Below are 22325 nucleotides of genomic sequence, written 5' to 3' on the forward strand. Positions count from 1 at the left end.
TCAGGTACAGGCAAACCACAGCCAATGTGGCTTTGAGCTTTTGCCAGCTTTTTGGAGCTGGAGGGCAGCTACTGAATGGGGCTTCTGAGCCATGGAAGCAATCTGTGACAAAGAGGACTGGTTGTCCATCCAGCACCATTCTCCCCTTTGACCTTAGTAACAGAGCCCATTTTATCCAAGGCAACAATCCTCTCTGTGAAAAACATGTACTGGTTAGGCTCCCATGACCCTGAGTATGGCCATGTGAAGCTAAGGATGGCTAATCGGAGGGAAGTGGAATTTGTTGGTTAAAAATATTTTAGGAAGGCTCTTTAAAGGGAGTCCCTTGGCCCTTTCTCTCCCACCTTCCTGGGAATTTTACATGATGGCTGGAGCTGCAACAGTCATATTAGAAATGTCCTTGGGGACCGAGCCCTCATGCTAGGGGTGGTGGCGTAGCAAAACCGGGGTCTCAGTCCCTAGTGATAAGCCTGCAGACGTCTTTTACAAAAATGAATAAACACATATATTTTTACGCCATCCTTTGAGTTTTTGGCCAATATATCCGAACCTAATTTGAACTTTCACATCAAGGTAGGTTGAATAACTTGTAATATGTAATTTGGGCTGTTTGTGGCTTCTTAAAACTTGGTATTTATTTTCTTTTTGTTGTTCCTGGTATACAGAAAAGTATTTTGAAGACTTTTCTCCCTGCAGTGTCTACAGACCTAGCAGACCAACTGTGGACCAGAGTCAGGACTCCATTTATTACCTGGTGTCCCACCTGCCCCCATGATAAATGTGGTCCTCGAAAACATTCTGGGTCCCCAGAGAGCAATGTCAACTCTAGGTCCCATAGCCCTTGAAGTGTTGGACTGGTTATCTTAGCAAATGGCCATAAGTCTCTCAGAGAAAGGATCAGGGGAATGGTTACCTTATACATTTGCCATGCTGCTGCAGGGTCCTTCCTCCCAGAAACATGGCCTCCCCTTAATTCAGAAGTCCTGGGTCTTAAAGCAGGTTGGGTCTAGAAACTGAGCAAGGGAGCATGACTTTTGGCCTGCATTCAGCCTTCTTATCATCTCCCTTTGATTTCTCTTGATTGCATAAACTAAGCAATACCTGTGGTGCCTGCCGCCTGTCTTGCTCCTAGACATTTTCTATTAACCAACTCTGTAGGCTTCTTAGATGTCAGACGCACTTACCCCATGCCAGCCCAGTCTCATAGCCTCATTGCTTCTGGTGATTGAAGACCAGCTGCTCTTCATTATTTTTGACTCCTATTATCTCCACATTATCAAGCAGCCTGGTTCTACATCAGCATCTCCTATCATCAGCCGTGTCCTATGGGGACAAACACCAATGAGAACGTCAGGGACTCCGGTGCCCTCCGACCAGAGCGTTCTTTAATACATTGACGAAAGCCTGTCCTGTGGGCCCTCCCCAGAACACAATCAGCCCGTGGGCTTTCTGCCCTCAGAGTGCATATCCGCTCTAGCACGCCCTCTTCTCTCAGCCTTCAGATCTATCTTTCCCCTGTCTGCCACCACAGTTCTATCACTTCTACTTCCCGGATGTGGGCCTTCCCTTTTTTACATTCCCAAGAGCCACCATTCCCCAGGTCATTGCCCAATCACATACCATGGAAGAATGCTCCCATGATAAACTCGTCTTCACTATGCTCTAACGTTCCTTCCTTCGGGCCCCTCGGGGTCCAGCTCCCTACACTTCACCCTCCCAGCTGCTGTACCCAAGATCCTGCAGTCCTTTCCTCAAACAGTCCCTGTCCTTTCTGAACCGGCCTGAATTTTATTGTGATTTAACCCTAGTCACTGGCCTGCTGGCCAGGATACAACAGGGGTGTAGATCCCGGGGCAGGGTTGGGGGTGGCGCTTCTCATTGTCTCGCGTGGCAGACGCTTCTGCACCGTTTCCAAGCACAGTCCTTTCACAGGGAGTAGTGTGCCCCTTCTGTGGGCTCGGGAGGCTCAGAGGAACCTGGAGATTCAAAGTTTTCTAGTGGGCGCCACTCTCTCCCAGTCAGGGCCCTGAGCTTGGTGCCACCGACTGGGTCATGTGGAAAGTGTTCTTAGATTCGTGCGCCGGGCCCCACCCTTTGGTCCTCCTGCCCTCCCGCTGCAGGGGAGTCTGTGTGCACGCTGCCACAGAGGCCTCTGTCTTTCACATCTAGCCTTTCATCGGTGACTAATACCCCTCAGTTTTTCATTATATTTTATTCTTACTCTATTTCATTAACTACCTCCTGCAAGAGCCATCCAGTTCCCCAGTTCTTGTAATTACTACTTCCACCAAATTCCCCACACCTGTGGTATTGCCCCTACCTCTGCTTTCCTGTCCACAAGCCACCAATCCATTCCTTTCCATCGATACCCCATCCCATTACACCCAGCAGTGGACGTCTGAATAAATGCATCACTACAATAAGCCAGGAGTGATGGTATTCCACATGCCACCAGTCAGATGATCTTGCTGCAAAATCTCACTGTAGGGGCTGCTTCCTCGTGCCACACCTGCAGCCCCTGTCAGAGGGGTGGTTCTCTGAGAGGGAATTTGCATGCAGGAAGTTTATAGGTAAATGTTCTCTTGGCGACCATCTGCGGCAGTGAACGGGGAATCAGGCAGAGGGACAGGTTGCCCCACAACACAATCCCACCAAGACCTTGGGAACTGGATGGAATGCACAATCGTGAAGCAAGGTGACCAACTCCACTGACCTCAGGGGTGGGTGAGATCTTGGATGAGGTGGCTTTCTCCAGCTGAATGCCATGCCTGGAGAGCAATTCCACTAACAGCCCTCAGCTACCAACTTCATGGCAGCTGGTTGGATGAGCGCCTCCATCCTAATGAAGGGGCCCCGACAGCATAACGTGCATTCACGATTGCTAGGGAGACGCTGCAGTTGAAATGCTCTCTTCAATGCCAACAGGAATGCGGGAATGCCACGTGTTAGAGACGCTGGAGATGAAGCAGCAGTACCCAACAATGGGAGGTAAAATGGAAACACATGGTGACTATCACATGGGACCGGGGCTAGGGCAAGGCAATGGGGTACCTAGGACTGCAAAGTGTTTCCCAAAGTCAGGGAGACATTCCCTGTCACAGTTGTGCCGGTGAAGGGCTTAGTGCTTATGTTACCCTGAGCATCAGCAGCTCCTTAATTTTGTATCCTAGCCGCCTGCCTGCCTCCCCTCCTGCCCTTCCTGCTGTTACAGACAGTAAAGTCACCGCCGTGAACGAAGTGGTCTGACCCCACGTGGAAGGAAATGTTTTTATATGTGGGAAAGAGGATGATTCCTATCACATGTTCATTTTTACGTCCAATTTGGCTGAAAAGAAAAGAAATGAATCTTGGAGAATGACAATGAGTTATCTGATGTTAATCAGGTGGAGACAGTATCTGCAGTTGTCTAAGCAGGTTGGCAAAGCAAACGGCCCCTGGAAACTGTCGTGCAATTATTGACTATCGAGTTATTTCTCCAACCCGAGAGTTAGTAAACTTTTCCTGCAAAGGGTCAGAGAGGAAATATTTTAGACTTTGCAGGCCGAGCAGTACCTGTCTCAAAGACTTACCCTCTGCCATTGCAGCATGAAAGCCCTCGTAAACAGCCCGGCAATGAGTGGATATCGCTGTGTTCCAATAAAACTTTATTTAGAAAAACAGAAATTCGGGCCATTGGTCAAGCAAGAGTGAGTCCTAAGTTGGTGCTAAGTTGTCTAGGAGTGTTGATCCCGTCTACCGAGGGGAAGTAGGCATACTGAATCACAGCAAGAGCAAGAAGTAGAGAGGGAACCCTGGGTTCCCGCCAGGTGCCCCCTCACAGGACATTACCAGTGACAAGGAGACAGCAGATGACCACCAAAACCCCGGGAACACGGGCGGTACATCAGGGCCAGGGTGGTGCTCAGATCCTCGTGGATGAAAGGTTTTGTGTCAGCACAGTGGGCAAAGGGCACTAACAAGCTGAGGTGATGGCTAAAGACAAGGGGACTGTGGGGTGGCGAAGTCCCCTAAACCCATGGACAGCCTTCTGAACTGGTACAGGGACGAGGGTCCTAATCTCTGCACCTCTTTTCATCCTCACTCTAGCCTGCATATGCTTATATATGTTTTACCCATCTTCCCTTTTTTTCTGTTTACTCTGCTCTCATATTTAGGGTGTGCTGGTTGCACTGATAACTTTAAATGCGGCCCGTCGGCTGTGAAAATACTGAGATGGGATCAGTACAGAATTAGCGAAATAATGGAGCCTGTCGTGAAATCGTGACCCAGAACCAGGCGGCCGCACTGATGTGCTTTGGTTCTGCCTCAGTAGAAGTGAGCGCCTGTTTAGTTACGAGGGAGAACTCGGTCTGCCAGGCAGCTGCACCTGTGGTTTGGCGACATATCGAGGGGACCCCACTGAGGGGCATCCTAGAGGTGCCAAAGTACCAGCTGCAGTCAGTATTTGTCAGGTTTCTCCCCCCACAGCCTTCTCAACCCCCACCCTTCCCAAATTTAGGATGGCATTCCATGTTCTGCTTCCCACTGTGGAAACCAGGTCAGGAAGAGCCTGTCCCCTCTGCACTCGCTGGCCACCACTCCACTGTCTGGCCGGTTCTCACCCTGGACCAGGAATCTGGGAGGAGGGCACCGGGGTGGCTGAGACTATTAGGAAGGCATGAGTGTGTCAGGGAGACAGGGGATGTTGGCATCCATGACCCAGGAGTGGCCAGCCTGGCATGCCTCAGTCTGGGTTCTGATTCTCCAGTGGCTAGAACCAGCTGTGACCCCAGAGCAGATGCTGTCAGCACCTTGCCCACAGTGCCACCCTACCACCTCCATGTGCTCCAGCCAGAGTTAACTGCCCGTACCTGCATCTCTTCGGAGGCTTTCCTAAAGGCAGGATTCAACCAGAATGAGGGGCCAACTTGCCCACATCAACTGGCACTCCCAGACTGGAGAGCGACTCAGAGCCTCTGCCTGCCAGCCCAGATGGCGGGCCCCCGGCTCCACGACAGCAGAGCACGAGCTGCCCTCCTCGCTTGGAGAAATAGTCGTCAGAGAGTTTGTCATTTTAGCCATTAATCGTCGTTTCGTTTCTTTATTTTAAAATGTAAATACATGGGCCTATAAGTTTGACATAAAAAAATACTAGGTACTGCTAATAAGTTTAGAGGCCAAGCCTCTGCAGGGGGTGTGGGAGTTCTATTTGAAGACCTAAAGATGAGTTTGGAATAGTCACAGAAAGAATACCGGGCCCTGGCTGGCATAGCTCAGTGGATTGAGCACAGGCTGCCAACCAAAGTGTTGCAGGTTTGATTCCCAGTCAGGGTACATGCCTGGGTTGCAGGCCACGGCCCCCAGCAACTGCACATTGATGTTTCTCTCTCTGTCTCTATCTCCCTCCCTTCCCTCTCTAGAAACAAACAAACAAATAAATAAATAAATAAATAAATCTTAAAAAAAAATACCGAGTAAGTTGTTAACATGCTAGATTTTTAGAACCACTCAGAGGGATTCTGCCAGTCCAACCATTTCATTTCATGGATTAAGGGCCTGGGAAGTTCATGAGTGTCCATTGCCACCAAATGAAGGGAAGCCATGAACCAAGGCAGCATGACTCTGTCATTCCTGAGTGTGGTATCTGTTACTGTGTCACAGTACATTATGTGAAGAACTTTCCCGAGTTTTGTTCTGAGCCCAAAGTGTGTAGAGGTGCTGCTCAGTGATCCTTTAATGTTTGACTTAATTTTCTAAGTTCAGCAGTTTATCAAGCCAGTCATTTTTTTTAATAAATCTACCACACTTATTTTTCAGGGAAAAAATGTTTTTACTATGTACTCAACCCTTTGGGCTCTATTTCTATTTGATTTATCCTCTCCTGGTGCATCATTCATTTTCCCAGAAGTCCCTGTGTTTCCAGCCCCATTGTGAGCAGACAGTCTTCCGTGACTCAGCAGGACTTACCTGTGAGCAGCCAGAGCCATGCAGATCAATGGACACCTCCGAAGACACATCTGTCGCATGCATGTCCAGTTGCTGGGCTCTGGGGAAAGATCACAGTATGTAAAATTTACGTTTGGGTAGCATAGATCTATTTTCATCATATAAAATCCAGGGACCTCTTGTTTCTATTCAAAGATGATAAAGCAAAATAATGGATTGATTCCCCTTTTTTAAGATTTTATTTATTTATTTTTAGAGAGCAAGGAAGGGAAGAAGAGAGAGAGGGAGAGAAGCGTTGGTGTGAGAAAGAAACATCGACCAGGTGCTTCTCGTACGTGCCCTGTCAGGGACTGAACCCGCAACCCAGGTGTGTGCCCTGATGGAACCGGCGACCTTTGCTCTGCAGGATGCCACCCACCCCGCTGAGCCACACCAGTCAGGGTGATTTCTTATTTTATGAACAAGGAAAAAATATGAAAACCCAGTAAAAAAGAAAAAGTATCAGAAAAATAAAAACAAGTTGCAACAGCCAAAGGTCATTCAGTACTATGGCGGGGAGCAGGGGTGGAACTTGTCCAAAGAGTGTCCACAGCCTCAGGCCTCCGAGGCACACCAGGCAAGCCTGCATCGACACTGCTGTGAACCAGGACCGTGTGCAGGGTGTGGGCACAGAATGGGGACCCCAGGCAGCTTTAGACTGTTTATGGCTAAGGAAAGATGAATTTGTTTTAATCAGGAAGGGTAAGGCGATAGACAGAGACAACCACCTTTGAAAGAAGAGTTTATGACTTACGTTTCCCACAGAAGGGGGCAGCCACAGCACGCAGGGCCCCCTGGGAAAGCACCAAGCTCCTTGGGTCAGGAGACAGAAGGAGCAAGTGAAAAAGTATGGACCAGAGCTTTTATCGTGGTTTCCGAGGGAAGCAAGGGGCAATACAGGGCAGGGAAGTTTGAGCAGGTTCAGGATTGACTAGTTTGAATAACTTTGAGACTATGGGCTATGGGAGTGTCTCCAGTTGTCTGGTCCCTGGTTTAGGGCGGGGGAAACCTCGGTGTGGTGTGTGCGAGTTTGGGACTGGCTGGTTGCCCATGGAAGGTGTGTCCACAGGAGAGTCGTTTGCTATCTCTAAGAAGCAGCTAGCCCTGGCAGGGCAGTCTCTCCCCTGCCCGAGAGGCCCCCTCAGATGTCAAAGCATTATAAAATATAGAATGTAAAATGCATGACTAATATAGAAGGCAATTGTTAGACAAGTTGTTTTTAGGCAGTTAACGCAAACAAAAGGTCCTGGTAGAACCTTATGGAAAACACAAGAGGAAATCTCTGTGACCTGTGGATTTTCCACACATGCCTGTCCCATGCATCGCTCGGTATGATGGGATGTTACTGAACTAGTTGCCTCCATCCCCCCCACGGAGTGGACGTAAGTTCAGGAAGTTCTACATCGTTGTCAGGACAGGTAGATGCTTCATCTTCCTCCTCCCCAATTACAAGTGTATGTTTATATTTCTTTCCATGTTAGTATTTTTTCATTTAAAGATATATGCGAATCACTTTTCAGATAACAGTTTTCTTTCTTTTCTAGGATGTAGTTTTAGTTGAGTAGAATAAAAAAGCTGTGTTGGTCAGCAAAACCTGCACAACAGCTGGAAAGTGAAAACAATCTGAATGTCCAAAGCTCAGAAATTTGGTAAATCATGAAATATACGCACAATGCAATAGGTATTTAAAATACTGTGGTTCATAAACAAATCAACAAACAAGTGCTGGAGAGGATGTGGAGAAAAGGGGACCCTAGTGCACTGTTGGTGGGAATGCAGACTGGTGCAGCCACTGTGGAAAACAGTATGGAATTTCCTCAGAAAACTAAAAATGGAACTGCCTTTTGACCCAGCAGTTCCACTGCTGGGATTATACCCTAAGAACCCTGAAACACCAATCCAAAAGAACCTATGCACCCCAATGTTCACAGCAGCACAATTTACAATAGCCAAGTGCTGGAAGCAACCCAGGTGCCCATCAGTAAATGAATGGATCAAAAGACTATGGTACATTTACACAATGGAATTCTATGCAGCAGAAAGAAAGGAGGAGCTCCCACCCTTTGCAACAGCGTGGATGGAACTGGGAAGCATTATGCTAAGTGAAATAAGCCAGGCAGTGAAAGACAAATACCATATGATCTCACCTTTAACAGGAACCTAAACAACAAAACAAAGAAACAAGCAAAATATAGTCAAAGACACTGAAATAGAGAACAGGCTGACGATGTCCAGAGGGGAGAGGGGAGGGAATTTCAGGGGAATTTCAGGGGAAAAGGGGAAGGGTTTACAGGAAAAAGTATAAAGGACACATGGACAAAATCTAGGGGTGGGTGGAAATGGGAGGGAGGTGGGGAGGGCTGGGTGGGTGGGCTGGGATGGGATTAAAAGATAGAAAATTGTACTTGAACAATTAAAATAAAAATTAAAAAATTATTTCATTGTTGTTCAGTTACAGTTGTCTGCCTTCCCCCCTACTCCCTCCCACCCCAACCAAACCCACCTCCCTCCCTTGCTTCCACCCTTCCCCTTGGTTTTGTCCATGTGTCCTTTATGGTAGTTCCTGAAAACCCTTTCCCCCACTGCTCCTCCCCCCTCCCCTCTGACTATTGTTAGTTTGTTCTTAATTTCAATGTATCTGGTTATATTTTGTTTGCTTTTTCTTTTGTTGATTATGTTCCAGTTAAAGGTGAGATCATATGGTATTTGTCCCTTACCACCTGGCTTATTTCCCTTAGCATAATGCTTTCCAGTTGCATCCATGCCATTACAAAGGGTAGGAGCTCCTTCTTTCTCTCTGCTGCATAGAATTCCATTGTGTAAGTGCACCATAGTTTTTTGATCCATTCATTTACTGATGGGCACTTAGGTTGCTTCCAGAACTTGGCTATTGTAAATTGTGCTGCTATGAACATTGGGGTACATAGGTTCTTTTGGATTGGTGTTTCAGGGTTCTTAGGATATAATCCTAGCAGTGGAATTGCCGGGTCAAAAGGTAGATCCATTTTTTTAGTTTTCTGAGAAAATTCCATACTGTTTTCCATAGTGGTTGTACCAGTCTGCAATCCCACCAACAGTGCACTAGGGTCCCCTTTTCTCCACAACCTCTCCAACACATGTTGTTTTTGCTTTGTTTATGATGGCCATTCTGACCGGTGTGAAGTGGTATCTCATTGTGGTTTTAATTTGCATCTCTCTGATAGCTAGCAATATTGAGCATCTTTTCATGTGTCTCTGGATCCTCTATGCATCCTCCTTGGAGAAGTGTCTGTTCAAGTCCTTTGCCCATTTTTAACTTGTCTTCTTAGAGTGGAGTCATGTAAGTTCTTTATATATTTTGGAGACCAAACCCTTGTCTGAGGTGTCATTGGCAAATATGTTTTGGTATACAGTTGGTTCTCTCTTTAGTTTAATACTGTTTTCTTTAGCTGTGCAAAAGCTTTTTATTTTGATGAGCTCCCATTTGTTTATTCTTTCCTTTATGTCCCTTGCTCTGGGGGACATATCAATAAAAATGTTGCTGCATGAAATATCTGAGATTTTCCTGCCTATGTTCTCCTCTAGGACTTTAATAGTGTCATGGCTTATATTTAAGTCATTTTATTCACCTTGAATTTATTTTTGTGTATGGTGTAAGTTGGTGTTCAAGTTTCATTTTTTTGCCCGTAGCTGTCCAGTTCTCCTAACACCATTTGTTGAAGAGGCTATAATTACTCCATTTTATGTTGCTGGTCCCTTTGTCAAATATTAATTGACAGTAGAGACTTGGGTTTATTCTGGGCTCTCTGTTCTGTTCCGTTGGTCCATGTGCCTGTTTTTATGCCAGTACCAGGCTGTTTTGATTACAGTGGCCTTGTAATACAGTTTGGTATCAGGTATCGTGATCCCTCCTACTTTGCTCTTTTATCTCAAAATTGCAGCAACTATTCTGGGTCGGTTATGGTTCCATATAAATTTTTGAAGTGTTTGTTCTATGTCTGTGAAATATGCCACTGGTACTTTAATAGGTATTGCACTGATGAAGTAATTTCTTTAAAAAATACTGTGACTGAAGAACAATGAGTAAAATGGGAAATGCTTTGAACATATTTAATAAAAAATGTAAGTTATAAAATTACATGTTACATGAGCTGCTTTTCTGAAAAAAAATAGTATTTACAAACATAAAGAAGAAAGTCTGGGAGGATATGCCCAAGATAAAGGCCATAGTTATATGGGTTGTGAGGTTATAGTTGATTTATGTTCTTTTTTCTCCTCTTTTGTATTCTAAACATTTCTATAAGCATAAATTATTTTGTAAAATTGAAAAAACAAAAATATTTATTTTTGTAATACTGGAGTTCCTTTTCCCAAAGAAATTTTCTCCTGCAGTTGGCCCTATGGGGTCATAGGACTCCAGTCACAGGGCAGCTGGGACCCAGGCTTCGACCTGTTGCAGAACCAGTCGCTACTGCAGGCCCCACTCAGAGCTGGCACCCTCCGGGTGGCCCAGTGAATGAGTGAAAGCAGCATGCCCAAAGTGGGTATCTATGCCTCCAAAATCCAAACAGGCTCACCCAGCTGTGCACCTCGTTCTCCATGGTGAGCAAGGCAAGCTACGACAACACGTCTCTCACTTTAGAAGGAATTTCCCCAGAGGCCCAGGTCACTGGAGCCTAGAAACTCCCCCAGAGGGCAAGGCCCTAAACTTGTTCAGGGCCCATTTTCCACCACACAGCATGCCGTGTGTTGTGCTGAGACATCAAGGGGTTTGCTGCTTCCTGACCGAGTCCTACCAGCATCATTCCGTCAACAGTGGGATAACAAGATGATCAACATTCCTTCCAACTGCATTGTAATAGAGAGCAAGAGAGCCGACTTAGCCCTTGGGGTGGGATATATACATTCCAAACACCTGGGAAAGTGTAGTCTGCCACTCGATGGCTAAATCCAGATTTGGATTAACCAGTTTGGCACACCACTGCCAACACATTAAATCTGGAATCCTGGAAGAGCTCTCCAGAGTTAATCAAGTCAGGCCAAAAGAGCTTTACATGCTGCCCTTCTTGGTCTAAAACCTTTAGAATCCACTCCCACATTTGCTCCTCAGACTCCTGCCACCTCCCATCTGTGACCTCTTGGAACAGGCGTATCAGCTCTCCTTTCCCAGCCCAGGCTCTGTCCCTCTTTGTCAGGGGCCTAGAGGCAACGCGTGGTGATACTGGGTTTGGGAGGCAATTGCCAGGCGTTCCTATGTAAATGGCTTTTAGCCAAGGAAGGCTTGTTCTCCACTAGCAAGAGAGTTAAGGGGAAGTGGCAGGTTCAAAGTTCTCAGCCTTCTTTCTGTCTCCTCCAATGCCTTCAAGCCATGCCTCATGTCCCGGTCCAGCCCCGGTGGTGCCGTGACCCTAGGGTCAGACACCCAGCAGGTTTAAGCATTTAATTCGCTCTGTAACTCTTCACCCTTTACCCCTCAGCCGTATGAACTCTGCAATTGCAGGAGATGAAGGATTCCTTCAAAGCTGTCTTTGGGTTCCCTCTGCATAGTAAGCCTGCGTTCAAAGCTTTTTGTTTCTCTCGTGTCATCCAGGGTTCTCAGAAGAAGCCAGGTGACGCCGCAATCTTTACAAACACCGCCAGCGCCATAGCAACAAAGCCCCACAGCCACGTGATCTCCCTGCACCTTGCCAGCCACCTCGCTTCACTTCTTGCTGTGATGCAGTGATAACTTCGAGTGGTCACCATGCCACCGCCTGCCTGGAGTTGCCCAGGTCCCATTCTCCCCTCCTCCTGTCAAGGAAGCAAACTCCGTTCCCTGAACAGAGGCGCCACCCAACCCCCAGTTCCTGTTTCAAGGGTCTGCTTTCTGAGCATGCAGTGAACTAATAATATAAATCAAAACTGGGTGTTGTCCCTTAGTGATCCCACACAGAAAGCCAGAAATAAAATCCAGATGACGACTGTTCCTTCATTTTGTGCAGGCCGGATCATAACATCACTTTTCACTCTAGAACCTCCAATCCGCCGTTCTCTGGCAGACTGCGGATTGCTTTTCTCCGCCCGTCCTCGCCAACCATTAATTAAGCATTCCTTGCAGGTGCTTACTTCCTTGTTTTTCACCTGAAGCAGAATATCAATGTACTTCTTAAAGCCAATGGGTCTTATGAGAAGATTACAGGTGGATTTAATTTCTTTTCTCTCATTCTTTTTGCAGCCCCAGCACGCAGCTCACTGATTGTCACATAGAACATATCAAAATTATAATAATAAAATAATACTTCATACAGGGTGGGGGAAAAGTAGGTTTGCAGTCATGAATATGGGAAATGCAGATTGTTCTTGTATTATTATTAATTATTATATTATTTTTCATATGAACGACTAGGCCTACTTTTGCTGCAACCCATATTTTGAATGCTTACTATATATTTTATATGCCTTCTTTAATCATCACAATACCATGTTGTATAAACTATTATTATTACTATTATTATTCCCAGTGTATCTGTGAGGAACCTTGAGGCTCCGAGCTTCAGTGCCATGCTCAAGGTGACACCTTGCTGGTGAGCAGAGAACCAACTCCATCTGACAGTAAAGACACCGGGCCCCACGCCCTGTCCAGGAAGTGTTTGTAGAGCGCATAGCCAGCTGAGGAGTCCCAGCAAATTCTCCACATACGACTTGCTTTCTGCATTATTTTGTCAGCCCCAGACAAAGTTTCCTGGCCTTGTCACTAACTAGGCTGCACTCTTAGGAAGGACTCCATCAATGGTTGCATGTGACAGAAAACGACTGTGGCTAAATTAGTCAAAATTAAAGGGATCTGTTGAAAGATAAGGATTAGCCCACAGAATTAAAGCAACAGCCAATCAGCTGTTGAGAAAGACAGAATCCAGGTAAAACAAGGGAATAAAGCAGCAGTAAGTAGTAGACAGCCTCCCTGGACCTCCACCATGGGGATGAGTCAGCCTCAACTATTTTCAGTCCTTGTGTCACTCTGCTCCGAGCCTCACATTCCAGTGAGAGGCTGACTGACAGCATTTGGATCCCCTGACCAGCCCTAGGCCAGGGATTGAGGGTGGAGGAGGGACGGGCACCGCAATAGGTGGTTCTATCCAGAGTGCATTCAAGAGCATTGTTGGTGGGATTGCAGACTGGTGCAGCCAGTGTGGAAAACAGCATGGAATTTCCTCAGAAAACTAAATATGAATCTGCCTTTTGACCTGGAAATTCCACTGCTAGGATTATATCTTAAGAACCCTAATACACTAATCCAAAAGAACCTATGCATCTCAATGCTCATAGCAGCAAAATTTATAATGGCCAAGTACTGGAAGCAACCTAGGTGCCCATCAGTAAATGAGTGGATCAAAAAACTGTGGTACATTTACACGATGGAATTGTATGCAGCAGAAAGAAAGAAGGAGCTTCTACCCTTTGCAACAGCATGGATGGAGCTGGAAAGCATTATGCTAAGCGCAATAAGCCAGGCAGTGAAAGACAAATACCATATGATCTCACCTTTAACAGGAATGTAATCAACAAAACAAATGAGCAAGCAAAATATAACCAAAGACACTGAAATAGAGAACAGGCTGACAGTGACCAGAGGGGAGAGAGAAGGGGATGATGGGGGAAAAGGGTGAACTGTTTGCAGGAACAATTATAAAGGTCACGTGGACAATAACAAAACGGGGTGGAATTGGGGGAGAGAGGTGGGGAGGACTAGAGTTTTGCAGGAGGGGTGGGGGTAGGGCAGAAAACTGTACTTGAACAATTAAAAAAGGTTAAAAAAATAGTTATACTCAGATTCAACAAAAAAAGAGTAAATTCAAGAAAGAAAAAGAGGGGAGTAAACAAAAGAAGGCTGCATGGGTGCTAGGCAGGCAAATACAGAACCTCTGCTGCAATGACTTGAACACATTTGTGACCAGAGGACGAAGATACATACTGTTGAAAGTATCCAAAGAAATGCACTGCAAGGCAGTTCTTAAAGGAAAAGTCCAAAATATTTAGAGCAGTGTTTCTTTCTTTTTAAAGAAAGAATATAAATTTTTATTGACATCATTCGGGAAACTTTTGTCTAGTAAAGAAAACAAAGTTAAATGCAGTATATCCATTACAAATTAGCTAACATTGCTGAGCATTGTATTGGACAGGACGGCTTTTCCTGTCACGTGTTATGTTGTACATGTACACTGACATTTAACTCCTAAGTACTTACTGATGGAAAAAATAACTGTGTGTCTTTTCTTTTAGGGAGCTCTGCTGCCAACCCATTTTTTTGTTATGCAAAAAAAAAAAAAAATTTAAGGATCGCTTTAATTTAAAAAATAAAAGATTTTCAAAGAAAGACTCTCACAAATCATCTAGTGTTATCTAAAATTACTTTTTCTGCAACATTATTAGATATGTACAAACAAAATTAGGGGGGTAAAAAAAATCTTCGGATTTATAGCACTTATTAAATTATACAGCCACAACAAATTTTAAATTTCAGTTTAAACAAAATGACATAAGCAATATAATTCAAATCACTTATGTAACTTTAACTGGCCAGATGACATTTTCTGGAATTGAGCTGCTGCTCCCAACGTGAATACAATGCTGACCACCGGGTGCAGGCATTCTGGAGTTCGGCATCGCTGTGCCAGTGCATGCCTTGTGATGACTCAATTCTCCCACTACTCTTACCGCTTTAACCCACTGGGAACCCTTGGGATGGCAGGGCTGGGGCACAGCTGGGGCAAGTTAATTATATGCACAGTTCAAAATGAGTTAATATGTGGGTAAAAAAATTAGATGTTTCTGCATCACCTGCCCCTGCATAATGTCTCCTTTCATAGTACCTGATAAGAGAAAAATTCGAAAATTGTAGAAATACAGTATCGGAACGTCTGTGGATTATCCCTTTCCTGCAGAAAGTGTCGAGGATGTCTGGGCCTTCGTTTTCTAACGGGATATGAGTGAACTGATGAGCATCACATGATGGAGCATAATGGGTGAGCTTTGAAACCAACCAGGTCTGGGGCTGAACAGAGTCTATGCTATTTGTAAGCTGTGTCATCTTTGGCACGTCCTTAACCGCTCCGAACTTCGTTTCCCCACCCAGGTGAAGAGGGCAGTGAGACTGACCCACAGGAGTCAGAGGACTTGGTTTCTTTTCTGGCTCTCGCATTTTCTCTGTAAGTTTGGCAAGTCACACGACCTCTGCAGCCCTACGTGTCTGCAAGTGCAAAGGAAGGTTTCAGTGGTTCTCAAAAGAATATTACTTTTCCCACCCCAGGGACACTTGGAAATGTGTGGGATGTTTTTACATTGTCGTAAAAGCTAAAGGAACCAAAAATGCAAAATGCCCTGTGACGAGGAGGACTGTCCCATAAACACACCATCATTTCATCTGAGAAACCAACGCAGCCTTGTGAAACCTGATTCACCTCTGAGGTTCTTTCCACTCTGACATTGCGCTTTATGTCATCGTCCTTTCCAGTTACTAGGGGTGAACCAGAAAACAAGCTGCCGTGAGCCCGTGACACACACCAGCGTGTCTGTCAGAACAAAACACTGTGGAGAAAGAGCCGGCTTGTTTGGCTGGAGGAGAGTGCTCACGGCCAGTCTAAGAGCGTGCAAGACCGGAGCTCCCCCAGAGTAGCAAGGGAAGGAAACTCAGGTTGCATGAGCGTAGTTGCAGGCCCTCTGACCCCCGTCGCCCACTGAACTCACACAGCAGCCCTGTGCACTGAGTCCTATTTCCCTCCCTTTGCGGGTGATGAGATCCACCCGTGGCTCCAAGGATTCTTTTTCTAGTGTAGACGACTTAAACTGAGTGTGTGCAGGTGTGTGTTTACAAAATCACAGAAGAGAAGTAAAATACAGAGGATAGATTAAAATCCAGGACCTCACCCCTATCCCTCCCCATCTGCTTTCAGGGCACATGGCCCAAGTTTCTGAGCATGTCCACTTGTCCGCATCGAGGTCAACCTGACCCCTGGCCTCAGAGAAAACAGGACACTCTCCCCCGCACCCAGCACGCTCCCACCTCCTTCCCCAGACTGACCTCTTTCCAGGACAGCTGGTGGTTCAGACTGTCCATTCCTTTCGGGGGAAACCCCGGCCTCCGCCCCCAGGGCTACAGTATTGTTCTTTAGCCCCAAAAGACGTCAGAACACATTTCTCTACAAGAACGTTCGCCAAGTGGGCTATTCAATCTTTAATAATACCATGTAGGATCAGCCATAACCCCATCCAGCTCCCTCTGCTCCAAGCAAAGTTCCTTGGCAGGGTCTCCCCTCCAGCAGCGTAAGGCAAGAGGAGATTGTGGCCTGTGTGCATCCCCAGACTCTTCAGGGCCTCGGCTCCCACCATGGGAGCAAGAACGTGTGTGGCTCCAGTGTCTGGAGCAGCAACATGCAACCCACCCCCCCAGCCTTGCTCTGGACCTGGGAAAACCTCCGCCACAGGGAAGTTCACGGTGGCAAAGCAGTTGCGCCCGCGAGCGGCGCTGTGTGCGTAACTCAACAAATCACTCTCCCACCCAGAAAGCTGTCTTTGCTCCACTTTTCAACTAAAGGCCTGTCCTGACTGGTTTCCCCAGAACACAGGAACAACCTACTCAGTAAATCAAAAGCCAGGAGGCTGAAAATGACAGTTTTTCTAGTTTCAGCTCTTCAACTGTTCAAACATTGTGGAGTATGGTGGCCATCAGCACCTCTCGCTGCAACCCCACAAACATACACTGATTGCCTCTTTTGTGCCAGGTGCAATGCCGAGTCATACGACCAAAAATAATTATGGAAAAAAGTTCCAGGCTCAGGAATAAACATGTACAGAAATTCAGCCACAAGTCCCTGATAAACAAAGTCTAGCAATAAACCGAGGCTGCTATACATCTGTCAAGCCAGCCTGGGAATTTTGATTCTGGTAAACGTACGTTGCTCCTGACAGGCATATTTAGAAAAGGGAGACCAGGCGTGGAAGTGGGATTGTTGAAAATAGAAAATGAAGGTAAATCATAGTACATTTCCGCAGTGAAGTCTGAGGAAGAGAAAGGAAGCTGCGAGAAGCTGACTTCCTTGAGATTGTGCCCGGGCCTGCCCAGAAGGAAGGAACTAAGACATACATAAGGGGGCTTGACAGCCAGGGCGAGGCAGAGACACAGGGAGCCCCGGGAAGGCCCCCAGTGTAGCATGTTTTCAAAACGCCATATTTTTTAAAATGGCTCAACATTTATTTGGTGGGGTTAAGGTTAGGGGCTTTTCATTATTAAAAAATACATATAATTCCTCTTCCTCCTCCTCCTCCTCCTCTTTTTCCACATTTTCCCCCTTCTCCTCCACCTTCTCTGCCTCCTCCTCCTCTTCCTCCACTTTCTCCTCCTTCTCCTCATTTACCTCCCTTTCTTCCTCCTCTGCCTCCTCCTGTTTTGCCTGGACCTCCTTCACTGCCCTTCCTCTTTCCACTGCCCTTCTCTTTTCTTCTTGAATGATTCAGCCCTAAAGCTCTCAGGTGAGGCAGAGCAAGGCAGACTTCCACACCACGGGAGGGAAGAGAGTGATGGCCACGTGTGACCCCAGCATTCACACATGGGAGAGGCCAGCAGGATGGGTCCGAGAGCTAGCACGAAGAGGAGGGCGTCCCACAGGGGAGTCACTAGGTGGGGCGCTGGGGCAGAGGTGGAAGGATCTCTCTGTGGAAAGGCAGCCCAGAGAACAGTGGCAGCACCCTGGGAGTGAGGGCATCTGGGTGGGGTGGGGTGGCAGCAAAAATGGCTTCTTGGTTGCATTCAGGGGGTTGATCAAAGGGGTAAATAAAGTAAAGATAATGGAGCCAGATTCCCCATGCAGATGAGAAGGCTGGAGAAACAGTGCATGCAAGGCGATACGTGCAGAGTACAGCCGGTGCGAAGTACTAGTGACCAGAAAAGAATGGGCAGGAGGATCGAATTAAATCCCTAAGTGGCGGGTACTTTTAAACTTGCCTGTAGCATTTTGTGTAAGGCAGAAACACAGACCAGTGAAGCTGGACTCTCATATCATTATCTGGACATTCAACATGATTGTAGTGAAGAGGTGATTCTGTATTCATTACAAATTTTTATCTAGCACGTTTCCATCTAGTTCCACAGAGGAAATTAATGTCTGTTGCGTAAGTCCTGGTGGGGGCGGGGGGGGGGGGGTGCGGGTTCCAGCAGGGGAGTGGGGTGATGAGGAATTCTGGAACAGTGACTTTGCCCTGCAAGCTCATGCTGAAATTATCCATCTAGAGAGGTTTTTAGTAAGAAATAGTGTTAATATAAAACCCCATCCTCCCCTTTCCTAGTGACATTTGTGTGAAAGGAAAACAAGAGAGTATGTTCTCACTGACCAGCTCTTCAGAGACGAGGCTGCAAATCGCTAATTACATACCAGTCGAAGAGCTTGCAGTTTGAGTGCAAAATCAATTTTCAGTTAGGGATGGGGTGAAAAGCTATAACTCATTGACTGCCTCAGTATGTAGTTTGACTTCATAATGGGACTATTTCAAATTTCTTTTAAACATTAAATTATAGAAAACAATTGCTTTTTAAAATCATCCAAGTAACTACACTGTATCGTATGCTTAGAATTTTTAATTAATTACTACTTTATTATTAAATATTTTAAACTCTGCAGGGGAGTCTAGAGAATGACACAGCACACACACAGCCTCTACCATTTGGCTATAACAAATGTTTTCATTTTGCCATATTCACTTCAGCTTTTTTGTCATAAATATGAAATGCACCAGCGTGGCTGCTGTTCTCCGTGTGGCCTCAACCAGGGCCGTTCCCACCCCCACGGGAGGGGGAATCCAACTCTGAGACTGGAGCATCCCTCCCAAGCATATGTTTACGCTTTTACATCCTAGGCATATAAACAATATAATTCTACTGTTTTCACTTAGTAGTAACCTTTGAATACTTTTCCATATCAACACACATCTAATTCATCCACAGTGATCACTGTAGGGTCTACCAATAGCTTATTCACCCATCCTACTCGTGAAGAAAACCTTAGCTGTTTGCAGTTTCGCACCATCACAAACAAGACGGTAGTGAACACTCTGCGTTTCTCCCCGCAGAGCCCGGGCTGGAGCGTTTCTCCAGAGAGACACGTGCATCCCGTTTGTGGAGGGGGTGTATTCAGCTGCAGGCAGGGATCAGAGGTTGCTGAGCGATTCATCCCCTCGTGGAGGAAAATGTGACGGCTGGAAGGGCTGTCCGTATGATCAGGCCTCTGGCGTGTGCAACGGCCCTTCCAGAAGCCCACCTCACCGGGGAGCAGCACGCACCTCCATCTACCACCTCCGGGGCTTGCAGCTCTCACCCTGGAGGTACCCAGGCAGGTGCTTCTAAAACATGGCACAGACCAGTGTGGAACCAACATTGTGGGAATGATGTGTGCATGTATGTGACAGACAGCCAAAGCTGTCCGGAGATTCAAAGGTGAACATGACAACCCAGGTAGGCTGACAAACAGCCCCCCAAAGATTTCCACACCTAATCCTCAAAACCTGTGAATATGTTTCCCCACGGGGCAGAAGGAACGTTGCAGGTGTGGTTAAGGGCCTGGAGAAGAGATGATTATCCTGGATTATCTGGAAGGGGAGTGGGGCCCAGTGTAATCACAGAGGCCCTGATGAAACAAAAGCAGGAGGATCGGTTAGAGAGATGCTGGGGGAGGCTAGACTGCCAACTATGAAGATGAAAGAAGGGGCCACGAAACAAGGAACACAGGTGATCTCCAAAAGCTGAAAAGGGGAAGGACAGGAATGCTCTCCAAAGCTCCCAGGAAGATTGCAGCCTTCCCAACACCGTGGCTTTAGCCCAGCAAGACCCATTTTTGACTTCTGACCTCCGGGACTGGGTGATAATAAATCTGTGTCCTGAGTCACTCAGTGTCTGGTAATGTATCAGAGCGGCAGTATGACACTAACAACGTCAAAGGTGGTGAGGATCCACCTCTTGGGTCATCCCAAAGGAGGAGGCTCACATGCCTCACCGACCCTGAGAACACGCTGGCTGTGGCGCAGACTGACCTGAAGAAGACCACCCTTCAGAACCGAAGCCGCTGACATCACCGCGCTCCACGGCACGGCGCTGTTTGGGATCTGACAGCCTGTCCCTGCAAACATAATCAGAGATGACCTTTAGCACGTGTGGGTACAGCTGGTTGAGGTAAATCAGTGCGTTGTTTGTGTTGACTTTCCCTTCTAGGAACTGGAGGAAATTCCCTCTGGCATCACTTGGCTCCGCAGTCAGGCCCTGGGTTTGGAATCCAAGGCATTGTTTTCTGTCTCCTGTTCTACATCTGAGGACTGGGTCGTGACCTCACCCAGCTGGGCTCCTGCCCTCCAGCCCCGGGGGGTCCACTCGGACCTCGCTTCATGCTGGACCTCCTGCCTGTTTGGACTCCTGCCTGCGCCCTCTCACTCAGATCGGCCCTCTGGATGGTGGCTCCCAGCCCGTTCCATCTGAGCACGGCTGTGCCTTATGACAATTTTGGATCCGGCCGCCCCATTCCCTGGACTTCTGACCTGGTGTTGTTTGCATCCGGCTTGGCCTGACCACTGAGGCTTAGACCTTGCCCTAAGAGCCACATCTTGCTCTGACTCTGTGACTTCTACACAAAGCGCACTTCCTAGCTACTTCTTCCACCTGCTTAGTTTAGCACTGCTGGTAAAAGGAAGGTCTTTCGCTTCCGCAGCCTGAATAAGAGCGTAGCCATGATGAATCCAACCTACTCCCGTGCTAGGAGCCCTGCTAGCAGCTCTCCACACCCCTCCCATTCACCCCTAAAGATGCCAGGGTGTGTCAGAGTTTGGAATATCAGTGCCCAGCGCCTCCTCTGAACACACACCTTCTTTCTTTCCTTGCTTCCCGTGACCCATTAAGACCTGGTGATACAGTAGATGCAGCTAATCTTTAGTCTCTCCTCTCCCAGCCACTGCAGTGACACGTGAACTGAGCTGATTAAATGCGCACCTGCCTCTCAAGGTTGGTCACGTGACCTCAGGTCAAAGACTAATCACAGCCTCTCTCCAAAATGTTTTAAACAGAACCTGAAGTGGGAGGAGCCCTTTCCTGGGAAGGAGGTGAGGGGGCAAACTAAGCGTTGGGAGCCAGGGCTGGAATCTCAAGGGGAAACTCCATTGAAGAGCATGAAACAGACCCAAGGACACGAGAGTCACACAGAGAAAATAAACCCTGACAGCATTTAAGTCCCTGGAGACACAGAACGCATAGTGGTTCCAAGTGCGGGCTGAGTCAGGCTGCTTGGGTGACCTTGGGAAACAACCCCTCTGAACCTGAGTTCCCACTTCTGTAGAAAGAAGATAACAATAGTGCGTAACTCCCAGGGCTCTGGGGTGATCGAACAATCAACGCACAGGAAGCACGTTGAACGGCACCCACACAGGTCACTGCACAGTGCGCACTATTGTCCCTGCAGTGGCCCAAGGCCATCCCCGTCCTGGTCCCACCTTCCACTTCATTACCTGAGCAAATGGTTTCCTCTTTTTGCCATAACTATTGTTTGGTGTCCATTACTTGCCACCTGAAGAGTCCTGAAAAATATGGCGATTATTTCTCTAAATTCCCAAATCCTATGAGATGCTCTAGAAGAAAAAGTTTATATAGATACATTTGGGCAACCCTCAGATACTCATTGTGTTTTAAGTTTTATGTGGCTTCCCTGTTTGATAGTTTCATTCTACTTTGATACAGTAAAGGCTCTGAGTGACCCTACAATTAAAGAGCCAGTTGAACGTTAGTCAACCTAGCACTTCCTATACAGTTTACCTTCGGTTACCATTGTCTTTCCTGGGATCTTTCTTCCCTAGCCTACAGAAGCAGTGTCCCACCGAACACACTTTGCTGTGATGAACAGAACATAAAGACGCGAAGACTGAAGGATGTGCTGAGTGACAGGTTGGGAGCAGATACTCTTCCCACAATTCTGTGCACACATCCGCAAATACAACACCAGTATCGGTAACCACTTGGGAAGCAAGTGGAAAGCAAAATCTACCAATTTTGAGTTTGCTTACCTGCTGTTGAGTGTTGCTTTCTCAGAGAACAAGGTCTTAAGTGCTTGCTCTTGGAGATGCATGTATACCGCACAAAATTAAGTAGAATTAAATCTTTTAAGACAATTTTGAATAAAAACTATCTGAGGCATGCAATGGTCTCTTCTTTGAAAAAATTACAAGAAACGTGGCTTTTCTTTCCTGGTTGCCAGAGTTAGCTGTGGAGAGCACAAGGCTGAGGGGTGTTTCCATTTGAGTTCCCACATCAGATGCCTCTGCCTCCGTCTGCAGGGTGGCCAGACTGTTGCACAAGTTCCCACATGGGCCAAGGTCTAGCT

The 22325-nt window shown here is 46.9% G+C and overlaps 1 long non-coding RNA gene across 1 annotated transcript; it reads right to left on the bottom strand.

The window, feature by feature from the left end:
- Positions 1–110: 110 nt before the first annotated feature.
- Positions 111–22120, bottom strand: LOC118499419. Its single transcript, XR_004901898.1, has 3 exons — positions 19999–22120; positions 15079–15169; positions 111–1013 (listed from the first exon to the last, which is right to left on the bottom strand). It is a non-coding gene; the product is annotated as an uncharacterized LOC118499419 (long non-coding RNA).
- Between the last annotated feature and the right edge of the window lie 205 nt (positions 22121–22325).

This window comes from Phyllostomus discolor, chromosome 3 (assembly GCF_004126475.2).
Source record: "Phyllostomus discolor isolate MPI-MPIP mPhyDis1 chromosome 3, mPhyDis1.pri.v3, whole genome shotgun sequence".
Taxonomy (NCBI): domain Eukaryota; kingdom Metazoa; phylum Chordata; class Mammalia; order Chiroptera; family Phyllostomidae; genus Phyllostomus; species Phyllostomus discolor.